Raw genomic sequence first — 12593 nt, forward strand, 5'->3', positions numbered from 1 at the left:
AAAGCTTATGTTAGAAAAATTAAACTTACTATCTAGATAATGTTCTAAATAAGCAGCTTTTGTAGCCATATTAACTTAAAAACGACATCCAAATTACCCAGCAATGTAATAAAAGTTTAAATTTTACATCAGAACTTGTCAACTAAAAAACAATAACAGAAATTATCCGTTAAAGTTACCGTTAGAAATAGGTTTCGAACTGAGTCATGAAATTGATTAACCAATAGCAAAATTTTCTCAGCGTAAAACAGTTTTAAGAACTTACTGGCAACATTTTTCTTCCAATTAGATTACGGCAATACACATGTGATAGTGTTGTGTTTACATTTGGTAGTTTCCGTTCCTACGTAGCTGTAAAGGGTGGCAGTGAGAATAATACTCCCTGTTTTCTGACAGATTTTATAAAAATTAATGAACTTAATGCATACACAATTCTTGTCAGTATGTTTTATATGCAGTCACTTAAATAATCTAGAATATGTTAACCTTTTTGGTTCGTTATTACTTATGTGCTATCTTCATTGTCTATAAAAGTAATGTAATTTTTGCGCATGAAATTGATCTTGGCTCTGCTTGTTCGTTGAATTTATTGTGCATAAATGGCAGCCAAGAAAATAGCGTATGTAGTATTTTTAACTTTAATTTGTGTCTGTATGTCCTGATCAAATGAATAATTAAAAATTGTGTACCTAATTTTAATTCCGAACTTTTAAGTACTAAAATTTAAAATTAGCATTTAAATATAAAATTTGGTAAATTACTTTTTTATGTATGCATAAAAAAAAACTTGGTTGATCTTTACAATATGGTAACTGGTAGTTTGGCGACATTTTGGAGGCGAAAAAGGTTACTACCTGGGACTTTGGTAATAATGTGAGCAGTACTCAGTTCCGATTACGCATTATTTTGTGTGAGGGAAATGAGAGATCATGGGATATCTCATGTGATATTAATGGACGAATTACGGTTCTTTAATCGGAAAAGGGGGGAAATCGGGAAAAAATCTGGAAATTTTGTATTTGGTTTATTCTGTGTTGTGTGAAACAGTGTTCGTGAATTTTTGGATCCCATGGCCGTAACTAAAGAAATGTTTATCGGACACGTAACCAAGATTCTGAAGAAGATTAGGTAAGTTAGTATTTTTAATTATTTGAAGATATTATTTTTATGCATTGTTCTAAATGTAAGGTGGAAGTAAAGGAATTTGGTATTATTGGGAAAATTGTTATTAGCAATGATTTAGTTTAAAGTAATTAGGATTGTAAGGTAATTTTTATTAATTTAATGTGTGTGCTCATTTATATTTTAAGTAGTGTTTTTGAATTTAATTATATTTTAATTAAATGATAGTTATTTTGTGAATTTTATGTGTGTAGGAATTTGGTATACGTTTAAGTTGAAGTAAACGTGCATGGAAATAATTTAAATATTTGATACTAAGTATTTGTAATGCTTGCGGTATGAATTCGTTGGTGACGTGTATAATGTAATAGATGATTTAGAGGTAAAAGTTTTTGGATATTTTATTTATTTTATATGTGGAAATGTTCATATTTGGAAAGGGTAAATACTTTTTCGCGATCAGGTAATTTCATATATGTTCTTTTACCAGGTTTAAAGATTGAGAAAATTGTCATGTATTTTCGTGAAATTTTTCTAATTTATGAGAAAAAAGCAGTGTACATGGATATAGTGAAGAGTGTGCTCAATGCCATTTTTGTGCAATTCTGGGATGTTTTTTTAAGTAAAAATAAGTCGACGTGTACATGGTTTAGTGATATTTTAATTAAATGATAGTTATTTTGTGAATTTTATGTTTGTAGGAATTTGGTATACGTTTAAGTTGAAGTAAACGCGCATGGAAATAATTTAAATATTTGATACTAAGTATTTGAATTGCTTGCGGTATGAATTCATTGGTGACGTGTATAATGTAATAGATGATTTAGAGGTAAAAGTTTTTGGATATTTTATTTATTTTATATGTGGAAATGTTCATATTTGGAAAGGGTAAATACTTTTTCGCGATCAGGTAATTTCATATATGTTCTTTTTACCGGGTTTAAAGATTGAGAAAATTGTCATGTATTTTCGTGAATTTTTTCTAATTTATGAGAAAAAAGCAGTGTACATGGATATAGTGAAGAGTGTGCACAATGCCATTTTTGTGCAATTCTGGGATGTTTTTTTAAGTAAAAGTAAGTCGGCGTGTACATTGTTTATGTGTATGTGTTATTTTGAAAAACGCGTAAGGAGTATGGTATTGTGCACTTTTTCCCAATTTTGCAGTGAATATTTGTCATGATTAAGCAGTTTTGTTAGATAAAATTTCTAGCATCAGTGTAATTCGGCTAGTAGATTGTTGGAAGAAGTGTTCAGTAGATAAAAAGAAAAGAAACATGTCTTTACTTCGTGAAGACAAAATGGCGGCGGGAAAAAAAAAATAGAGGGTTGCTGTAGGAGAGTTGGTCGCCAAAAAAACGCCAAGTTACCATAATGTAAAAATCAATAAAAAACTTATTTTGGGTAATGTATAAACTTGTGCTACATGACTAATTAAGAGTTAAAACTGCTTTTTCATACATAAGAATTATTTTTTCAAAGTTTTAAGGGTTGAAACCTGTTTTTCGGGCCCACCAGCGGCCGAGCAGTAAAATCGCTGAACACTGGTAGTTCGGTCCGAGGTTCGAATCCCGCGAATGGGCTGGCTGCATGGGCGTTTTCATGGTTTTCCCCATGTGTAACGTGTATACGAGCCAGTTTCCCTTAGAAAGACCTCCACGAAGGCATCCCTCCTCTTAGGCAGATAGCATTCGAGGCTTTGCCATAATCACACACACACACAGAAACCTGTTTGTCATATTTTAAAGTTGCTCTTAGATTTTTTTAGTGTTCCATATGTGGGCAATTTTTCCTTTCATGTTCCCAATGTGGAATGAGGTAAATAAAGTTTATAGTAATAAATCCAAAATACTGATAAAGGTTATTCAGTGCATTTTTCATTTTTTTGTTCCACACCAAGATATGCTTAAATTTGTAACGAAATCATTAAAATGAAAAGTCAAATGAATTGTTAGTGTCACTATCACTTAAAACATATTGCAAAACAACTTTTCTGAACTAACTTTTCTTGAAGCTAATATAGTTGAACTTTCTTTAATACAACTGTAGTTTAACTTTCATAAGGCAGCTTTAAATAATTCCATGATATCCTGAAAAATCATAAGCAGAAGATTGCTGATATCAGCAAATACCGCCTATTTTCATATTACAAATCAGTAAATTTTAATGGATAAATTGAATATGAAAATATTATTTATGAACTTGGATGTATTTACAAAGGAGTAATCCTGTATCATGACAGGGTTGATCTTTACAATATGGTAACTGGTAGTTTGGCGACATTTTAGAGGCGATAAAGGTTACTACCTGGGACTTTGGTAATAATGTGAGCAGTACTCAGTTCCGATTACGCATTATTTTGTGTGAGGGAAATGAGAGATCATGGGATATGTCATGTGATATTAATGGACGAATTACGGTTCTTTAATCGGAAAAGGGGGGAAATGGGAAAAAATCTGGAAATTTTGTATTTGGCTTTATTCTGTGTTGTCTGAAACAGTGTTCGTGAATTTTTGGATCCCATGGCCGTAACTAAAGTGAATTCGAAATGGGTATTTATGTATGTATTAATTTAATGTATGTGCTCATTTATATTTTAAGTAGTGTTTTTGAATTTAATTATATTTTAATTAAATGATAGTTATTTTGTGAATTTTATGTGGTTGATCTTTACAATATGGTAACTGGTAGTTTGGCGACATTTTGGAGGCGAAAAAGGTTACTACCTGGGACTTTGGTAATAATGTGAGCAGTACTCAGTTCCGATTACGCATTATTTTGCGTGAGGGAAATGAGAGATCATGGGATATGTCATGTGATATTAATGGACGAATTACGGTTCTTTAATTGGGAGGGAAATCGGGAAAAAATGTGGAAATTTTGTATTTAGCTTTATTCTGTGCTGTGTGAAACAGTGTTGTTTAATTTTTGGATCCCATGGCCCTAACTAAAGTGAATTTGAAATGGGTATTTAGGCATTGTGATAAAGAGAAGTTTGCTTTTTATTTAGCGGAGGAAGTATGGAGGAAAAATTCGCAGAAAAAAAATCTTTCAATAATTTTATTGAATGAATTAGAAAAGTGTATCTGCCACGTAATCAAGATTCTGAAGAAGATTAGGTAAGTTAGTATTTTTAATTATTTGAGTATATTATTTTTATGCATTGTTCTAAATGTAAGGTGGAAAGGAATTTGGTATTATTGGGAAAATTGTTATTAGCAATGATTTAGTTTAAAGTAATTAGGATTGTAAGGTAATTTTTATTAATTTAATGTATGTGCTCATTTATATTTTAAGTAGTGTTTTTGAATTTAATTATATTTTAATGAAATGATAGTTATTTTGTGAATTTTATGTTTGTAGGAATTTGGTATACGTTTTAATTGAAGTAAACGTGCATGGAAATAATTTAAATATCTGACAGTAAGTAATTGTAATGGTTGCGGTATGAATTCGTTGGTGACGCTTATAATATAATAGATGATTTAGAGGTAAAAGTTTTTGGATATTTTATTTATTTTATATGTGGAAATGTTCATATTTAGAAAGGGTAAATACTTTTTCGCGATCAGGTAATTTCATATATGTTCTTTTTACCGGGTTTAAAGATTGAGAAAATTGTCATGTATTTTTGTGAAATTTTTCTAATTTATGAGAAAAAAGCAGTGTACATGGATATAGTGAAGAGTGTGCGCAATTCAATTTTTGTGTAATTCTGGGATGTTTTTTTAAGTAAAAATAAGTCGGCGTGTACATGGTTTATGTGTATGTGTTATTTTGAAAAACGCGTAAGGAGTATGGTATTGTGCACTTTTTCCCAATTTTGCAGTGAATATTTGTCAGGATTAAGCAGTTTTGTTAGATAAAATTTCTAGCATAAGTGTAATTCGGCTAGTAGATTGTTGGAAGAAGTGTTCAGTAGATAAAAAGAAAAGAAACATGTGTTTACTTCGTGAAGACAAAATGGCGGCGGGAAAAAAAAAATAGTGGGTTGCTGTAGGAGAGTTGGTCGCCAAATTTTCTCCAAAAAACGCCAAGTTACCATAATGTAAAGATCAACCCATGACGGCTTCACTTTCGTTATTCATTGGATTTAGCACTGTGTGGCCTCATGATGAACATGAAGCTGAAAGGGAAAGATTTAACTTGACTTTGAATATTCTCTCCATCTTTAATAACAGGACTAAGTTTGTTGTGTGTATTGCAGTGTAAACATTTTGAAGGTTACAGAGGAAAACATATTGCAATGTAAATTAATTTTTTTTTTTTTTTTAAAGAAATTCCATGCAATTTTGAATGGTGCCTCATATATAGCCACTTCACAGGGATCAAAAGAGAGAAGATATAATTGTTGCTCATGTTTTTGCAAGATTTGTAATAATGTGGTAAAATGTATGTATTATTTTCCCATCAAATTGCTGTAAAGTAAAACACTAGTTGTTCAAGAGGATAGTTTTCTGGTAACTCTGTCTGAGGTTAGCACTTTCCATTCATTCGCTATCTCGTATGTGATCTGTGGTAGTCTTATTTTCTATGCCATTTTTCTCTGGAAGATAAGCATGAAGAGAACTTCTTATATGTCAAATTTCAAACTACAGGTGATCACATTTGATGAAAATTCTGACAATACTACGGCTGTTCATTTCTCCTTAACTGAGAAACGCTTTCGAGAATGGAGAAAATGAGATGCAAATTTGACCAATATCAGATTTTTCATGTCAGCAACAATGCATCAAGCCAGAATTATAAGCAATTTTAAATATAAAACATTTCATTTTCATAAAACGAATATCTCCTTTCATTTATAATTTTTTTCATAAATTGAAGAAATAAAAATATGTGGTACTTGGCTATGATTGCTTGCTCCCAGCTAGCAGAAAAGAACCTATGTTTTTTCCAAGAATAAGCATATCTGTATGTAAGTTGATCCGTGTAATTTGTCTATAGAAGAAGTTGCATAATTCCTAGCTTATGAGCAAAAATATGTGGTAATTTATAAACTATTTCATATTTTTAATTTAATAATTTCTACATGTCATCTTACCAGATTTAAACTGATGATATGAAATCGCCAAAATCCTGAAAGATTCAGATCTTGGACTTTGTGCCGTAGTGAGTGAAAACTGCCAGAAGTTTAATTACATTAGAAAAATCAAGCACCAGTGGTTGTATGCTATGAATAAATAAAATAAAATAAATTTCTTAAGATGCTTTCATTAATCCCCTGATTAGCATGACTACCTTAATTTGGTCACAAGATTTTTTGGTACTTGTTTTATATAAGCTTATAATTTAGAAGGTTCTTCACAGGGTATAGAAAAAACAGTGAATAACTTTCGAACAGAAAAAGATTTTTGTTTCAAATTTTTGGGATTTACACCTGAGAATAAAGGAGATTAAAAGATGTATTTCTCAAAATGTTTGCCATCTGAGGAAACAAGTCTCTGCTCGAAATTTGCGATAGCTTCTTTGACATGGTCTGTTGGAATCAACCTTATCACACTTGTTATCACTGTTTTCAGCTCTTCTATGGTTTTTGGTTGATCTTTGTAGACTTGATTCTTAACATAGCCACAGAAAAAGAAGTCTAGTGGTGATACGTTGGACTATTGGGGGGCCACAAATGTCCACAGCCAAAGCAATTTGGGAAGCATCTTACGATGACACAATTGTCATGGTTATTTCTAAGCAAGTTCTGAACATATGTTGAATGTAAAGGAGCTCCATCCTGCTGAAACCATGTGTCTTGTATCCAGTGTTCATGGTAGGTATCGGGAATAATGCTTTGTTTTCAAGAAGTCTAACTAGCGTTCAGAATCACAGTTGGGATGAAAAAATACAGATCCAAAGTGCCATCAGCATGCAAACCACACCAGACAGTAACCTTTCGTGGATTAAGAGGCTTGACAAGTACAAATTCTGTTTCTTTATTTTCCAAAATCTGATAATTTTGACAACTGACATAGCCATCCAACCAGAAGTGTGTCTCATTGGAAAAGTTATATCAGTATTGTTGAAACCAATGTTGGATCATTTCAAACATTATCTTGTCGAACCCTGGTCTTTTTTAATAGCATATGGACCAAAAGTTTGTCCTAAATTATGTAAGGGAAAATGTCAAGATTTCTGCAGGCTATTCTCCATGCTGTGGCTGCGCTGACATTAAGTTATTGAACCAAGTGTCAAGTTGATATTAATGACTCTTTCTGCATTATTGTTTTGACAGCAGTGATGTCTTGGGGCTTTCTTGTTGTTGTTTGGTCTCATTACCTACTTTATCTTCAGCCATTAAATTTGTTCACTGAAACTTGGTGATTAATGCTCTTAATATGCTTGAAGACGGCTTTTGCCTATTTTTTTAGGCACTAGATCACTTCCAGAATGTTTTGGCAGGTCTCTGGTCACAAGTTTTAACTAAAAACACATGATTTTTGATAGAATACTGGTACATTTTGGAGGAAGCAAAATATTCTTAAAAACTAACCAGAGTCTGTAAATAAGTTATCTTTCGGGCCCTGGCCATGCATGTGCACAATTTCACATCACTAGCTCCTCCTTTTTAAAGTTATTCAACTAGATCTTTCGCTATACTCTGTGAAGCATCCTTTAAATTATTTATTTTCTTTCTTTGTTTAATGGTGTAAATATCATCTTAATAAATAAAAGTTTATGATATCAGAGAGTAGTATAAGTAATTATACAAATTAAGCTAATAGAAGCTGTTAAAATACAGTTCTTCAAGAGCGCATTCAAAAAGCTGTGCTATTCGGAGGGTTAAAATAGTTTAAAGTATGATCTTAACAATCCATTGCTTGTATCTGAGCTGAAAAAATGATTTATTTTTCATTTTTTTTGGGGGGGGGGGTTGATTTAGAAGTCAATTTAATTTATATTTGCAAATTATTAAAAAATAAATAAAATTATTTAAAAAATATGTCCACTTGGTTTATTTGTGTTATTATAATATAATTAGAGGAGGATTTGATATTATCTACAAGAACATTGTCTTCTTATATTATCAAAGCATAATTAGTGTTTTACATGATATTTTTATTTATTTAGTTTATCTTACTTTATTTGTTATGTATTACACTATTGCTATTTTAAATGTAGTATAGTGTAATTATGTAACTATACAGTTTTGTTATCTTTCAGGTTGAAGATGTTATGTGCTATGAAAGTACGCAGTGTACTGTAGTTGGTAAGAATTTCTTGTTTCTGCTTTCTTGCATTTTTTTTAATTTTATTTTTATTCTATTATAAAATAATTTTCATATAAAAATAATTATTCCTAGATTTTTTTATTTTTTTAGCATTTGTAATAATGTAACAAATAATTAATATTTTAATTTTGTATATTTTGCATAGGCAAAGTTAAATGTAATAAATGATTGTTTTGCTTTATTCTTGACATTTTTTAACATATATTAATGTAAAGTCAAAGTACTTAATCTCAAGAGATATACTATAATTTTCTTATTTTGACTGGCTATTAAAATAATAATACATTTCTTAAGAATCTACACTTAATTTTTTGAATTTTAAATTTAAATACATCATTAATACTCCTTTAAAATATGAAAATAAAAAAATAAATGCTTATTTCTTAATGTTAAAATTATCTGTTGGACATAATTTTTTTGAAAATTTTCTTGTGGTTATTTCAGTTTTTAATAAATTAATTTGTCATACTTTTCTTGGTACTTTCTTGGTACTTTATCTGCAGTGTCATTAAAAAGTTATGAACTTGCTGCCAACTTTAGAGAGCATTCACAAACTCATTGGCCACTAAGTTAATGCACAAAAGGCAACAGCCATTTCCAAAATGATTGTACTCTAAAAATTCCATTCAAGAGCAATCAATCAAATTTAAAAAAAACAAGAAAAATTGGTAATAAAAACTTGACATTTTCGAGAAATTCTCTCTCTCTTTTTTTTTTTTTTTTTTTTTTTTTGTGCTGCTGTTTTATCCACTTACACAATGATCTGTTTTCATTTAAAAAGCATCTGCGAATTGCACAATGACATCCATACAACTTCAGAATTGCACACTGGCCATTACAGACATGTGCTACATATATACCTGGGCTGCCACACAGAATGCTTTTCTGTGACTTTCTAGTGTGAATGCAAGTAATCAGAAAGTGCCCTTTTGTATTTCATCTATTCCACATTAATGAACATAATGTCTTCCTTAAAAAAAATTATGTTTCCACTTCTCCATATTAATGAACATTACTATCCTCTTTATAAAAATTTAAGGTCATTTCTGGTTGTCTGCACTCCCATCAAAAAGTTGTAAACTTGTTGCCACAGAACAACTTGTTTGAAGAGAAACGTGTTTCATTATTGTTTCTTCTATTTCAATATTGCATCTTTTTCTTTTTTTACATTCATAAAAACAATAAAAACATTTTTCCCAGAAATCATCTTGTCATTTTTTTTTTTTTTTTTTTTTTTTTTTTTGCAATGTAGTTGTTTCTATGTGCACAATAATCTGTTCATAAACTTGGCATTCCACACTAGTCATGATTATATGTGGCCTGTGATGGCAATTACAATCTTTCAAGGCCACTTGAAACTTCAGCATAGTGTAAATAAAAGAGAGTAAACTCCAGTGATGCATTATGTTTCATTATGACAAAATCAACTGCACTCAATGCAAAATGAAATACTAATGAGGAACATGACTATTGAATTTGAAAAGGGCAAATCCACGTGTATTCAAATATGTGTTACACGCATTCCTGGATTGCCATTTAATTCATTTTAACTACATCTTTTGGCCTTTTTTTTTAGAGATTTAAGCAATTAAAATAGCCTAAAATTGTTTTTCCAAAAAAAAAAAAAAAAAAAAAAAAAAACTGAATTGGAAATGGAATTTGAATATAAAATCCAATATTTTTTCATATCATCTGCATGTGATTTTTGAGTAAAACTATGACTTATTAGTCCAAAGGGCAGTTTGCCCGGCAGGACTATTAATTTCATTTTGACATTTTGCATTGATTCACTACAAGTGTTGTTTCACTTTTCAAATTTTTGCCACCAAATATTAATGCCCTGTATTATATTTAAAGAAATTAAATAATGAAGAATCCGCTTAAATGTATGTATGTTTTTCACATTGTGATAAAACAATGGTACCTAGAGCCATCAAATTTTGAATAACATAATCCTCCTATGATTGTGGGCATCTGGAATCCAAACTTTAAAATTTGTTTTATTATCGATTTCATATTTTGTAAAACTTTAACAAAGTTTTAATTAACAAACTCAAGGATTTCAAAGAGAGCAATGACAATGTTGTACAGAAAAAAACATTTTCATCTCCAGCGTGCAAGTCTGTGTATCAGAAATGAACTTTCAGATTTTTTTACATTTTAATTTAATGCTGTTCCCATTTATTTTCTTTCTCTAAAATTAAAAATGTAAGGAGACATAGATGAAACACAGTACAAAGGTAATCGTACACCCATACTGTAATTTTCATAAAATCTCATAAATAAAAATTATTACCTGCCACAATTTTTGTTTTTATAATTTGGTAACATTTAAAAAATTATTTGGCTTTATTCTTTGCTTGCTTATTTCATCATATTTGATTTAATACATAAAAACGGGCTGTAGTTGTATGGAAACAATGAATAGCATTCAAAAATTGATCATGTTTCATCAAAAGGATTGAAAATAGGTCAGGGATATCCTTAAATAATTAAATTTATCCTATTCTATGGTGCAATAAAGTAAAAAGAGGTCATCTGACCAAACTAACTTAACGCAATTTATAGTTACGAAATTTTTGAAAAATCCACGTTCGAGTACTGTATAGATTTCTACAGAATTTAGTGGAAAATTTTCTACTTCACTTTCACCCAAAACTGTTCAACAAATACTCATATCAGCTAGAATATATGGGCACTCTGTTTGAAGAAAGGATTTGCAAATGCAAAAAATAAAAAATCTTAGGCTTTCCTTTGCAAAATCAAAGATAAATAAGCGCAAAGCATATTGGATCCATATCTCATTTTCAGATGAATGCAAATTTAATATTTTGGGTTCCGATGGGCATATAAATGTATGGAAAAGAAAAAAATAAGGAACTGAATCCCAAGACCTTGGTTGGAACAGTAAAGCATGGTGGTGGAGGTGTCCTGTCCTTGTGTAAGGGTGCCTGTCAGCATCAGGATTAGGTAATTTAGTATTTATTGATGGCATTTTTAACAATAACCTAAAATTGTCCACCTAAAATTTGGGTATTGAAAACAACTTTATTTTTTATCAGGATAACAATCCTAAGCACATAGCCCTCAACATTCACCTTGGTGTGTCTATAATTGTCCACAAGTTCTAAAAACACCACTTTGGTCACCAGATTTAAACCAATTCGAACACATTTGGAGAGAATTAAAGGTTAGAGTATGAAGACACCTCAAAAATGAAAACTGAACTAAAAGCAATAATGATGGAAAAATGGAGGAACATTGATGCAGATATCACCCCCCTTCCCCCCCCCCCAAAAAAAAAACTTGAACTCTATGCTGTGACATTTGAAAGCTGTCATGAATGCTGCAGGATTTCCTACAAAGTACTAATTGAAGAAATACTATAGTATTTACTAATATGTGCACATTTCTTTAAAGAATACAAAGACTTTAGTGAGGTAACTTTCCTGTTACATTTTGATTATTGGTTTTCCAAAAAAAAGTTGGTTAATTTATATTTTAGCGTGCTCCCTGGATTATAGCCAAGTTGTTTCATTTATCACCAACTTGTTGTTTCATTTATCATAACCTGAGTAGTTGAATGTTATGAAAACCCTATTATGATGTGATTAATTGCGTGATTGCGGTAAATTTGACTGTGGGAAAATATTTGTAAGGGATTTCTGTCTTGGACGTCAGTTAGGAAGCACGTTGCTTATTTTGTGCTGTACACCATAAAATGGCTGTATGTGATAAGATTAATGTAAAGTTTCTATATGATTTGGAATGAAAGGGGAAAAAAACATTAATTGACTGGTGTGTAAACCCTGCAACTTAACATATTAAGATGTACCATAAATTAATACAATGAAAAATTTCCATTTTTTATTTTTGAAGAGAGAAGAACTTTATGCATTTTTATATATGAAACAGTCTAGAAGATATTTAGTTTAGTTGAATTCCATTTCTGTTTTATAAGAACATGACAATTTTCCATGCCCTGTATCCAGATGCTGTAATAATTTACCGTTTCGCATAAATGAAATGTTGCTGCATTATTGAATAATATGATTTTGTGTGGCAAAATCACCATCTTGTAATGCTTCCTTCATTTAATTATAAAGTTAATTTTGCTTGATATAATCAAATGTGTCTTAAGTGCTCCAAAATCTGTAAATGGTGTGGTTTTAACAGCAATCACTATTGCAAAATCTCCTAAATGATTAGCTGTGAGACACCAAGTTCATTTTATAGCACATTTTGTTT

General features: G+C 30.6%; 1 long non-coding RNA gene across 1 annotated transcript; it reads left to right on the forward strand.

Annotated features, from left to right (window-relative positions):
* Positions 1-293: 293 nt before the first annotated feature.
* On the forward strand, positions 294-8300 carry LOC146999399 (uncharacterized). Its single transcript, XR_015042959.1, has 3 exons — positions 294-619; positions 5400-5514; positions 8278-8300. It is a non-coding gene; the product is annotated as an uncharacterized LOC146999399 (long non-coding RNA).
* Positions 8301-12593: the final 4293 nt, after the last annotated feature.

The sequence above is a fragment of the Stegodyphus dumicola genome, chromosome 1, assembly GCF_044657685.1.
Source record: "Stegodyphus dumicola isolate Sdum_Otavi_A_Nest chromosome 1, ASM4465768v1".
NCBI lineage: Eukaryota > Metazoa > Arthropoda > Arachnida > Araneae > Eresidae > Stegodyphus > Stegodyphus dumicola.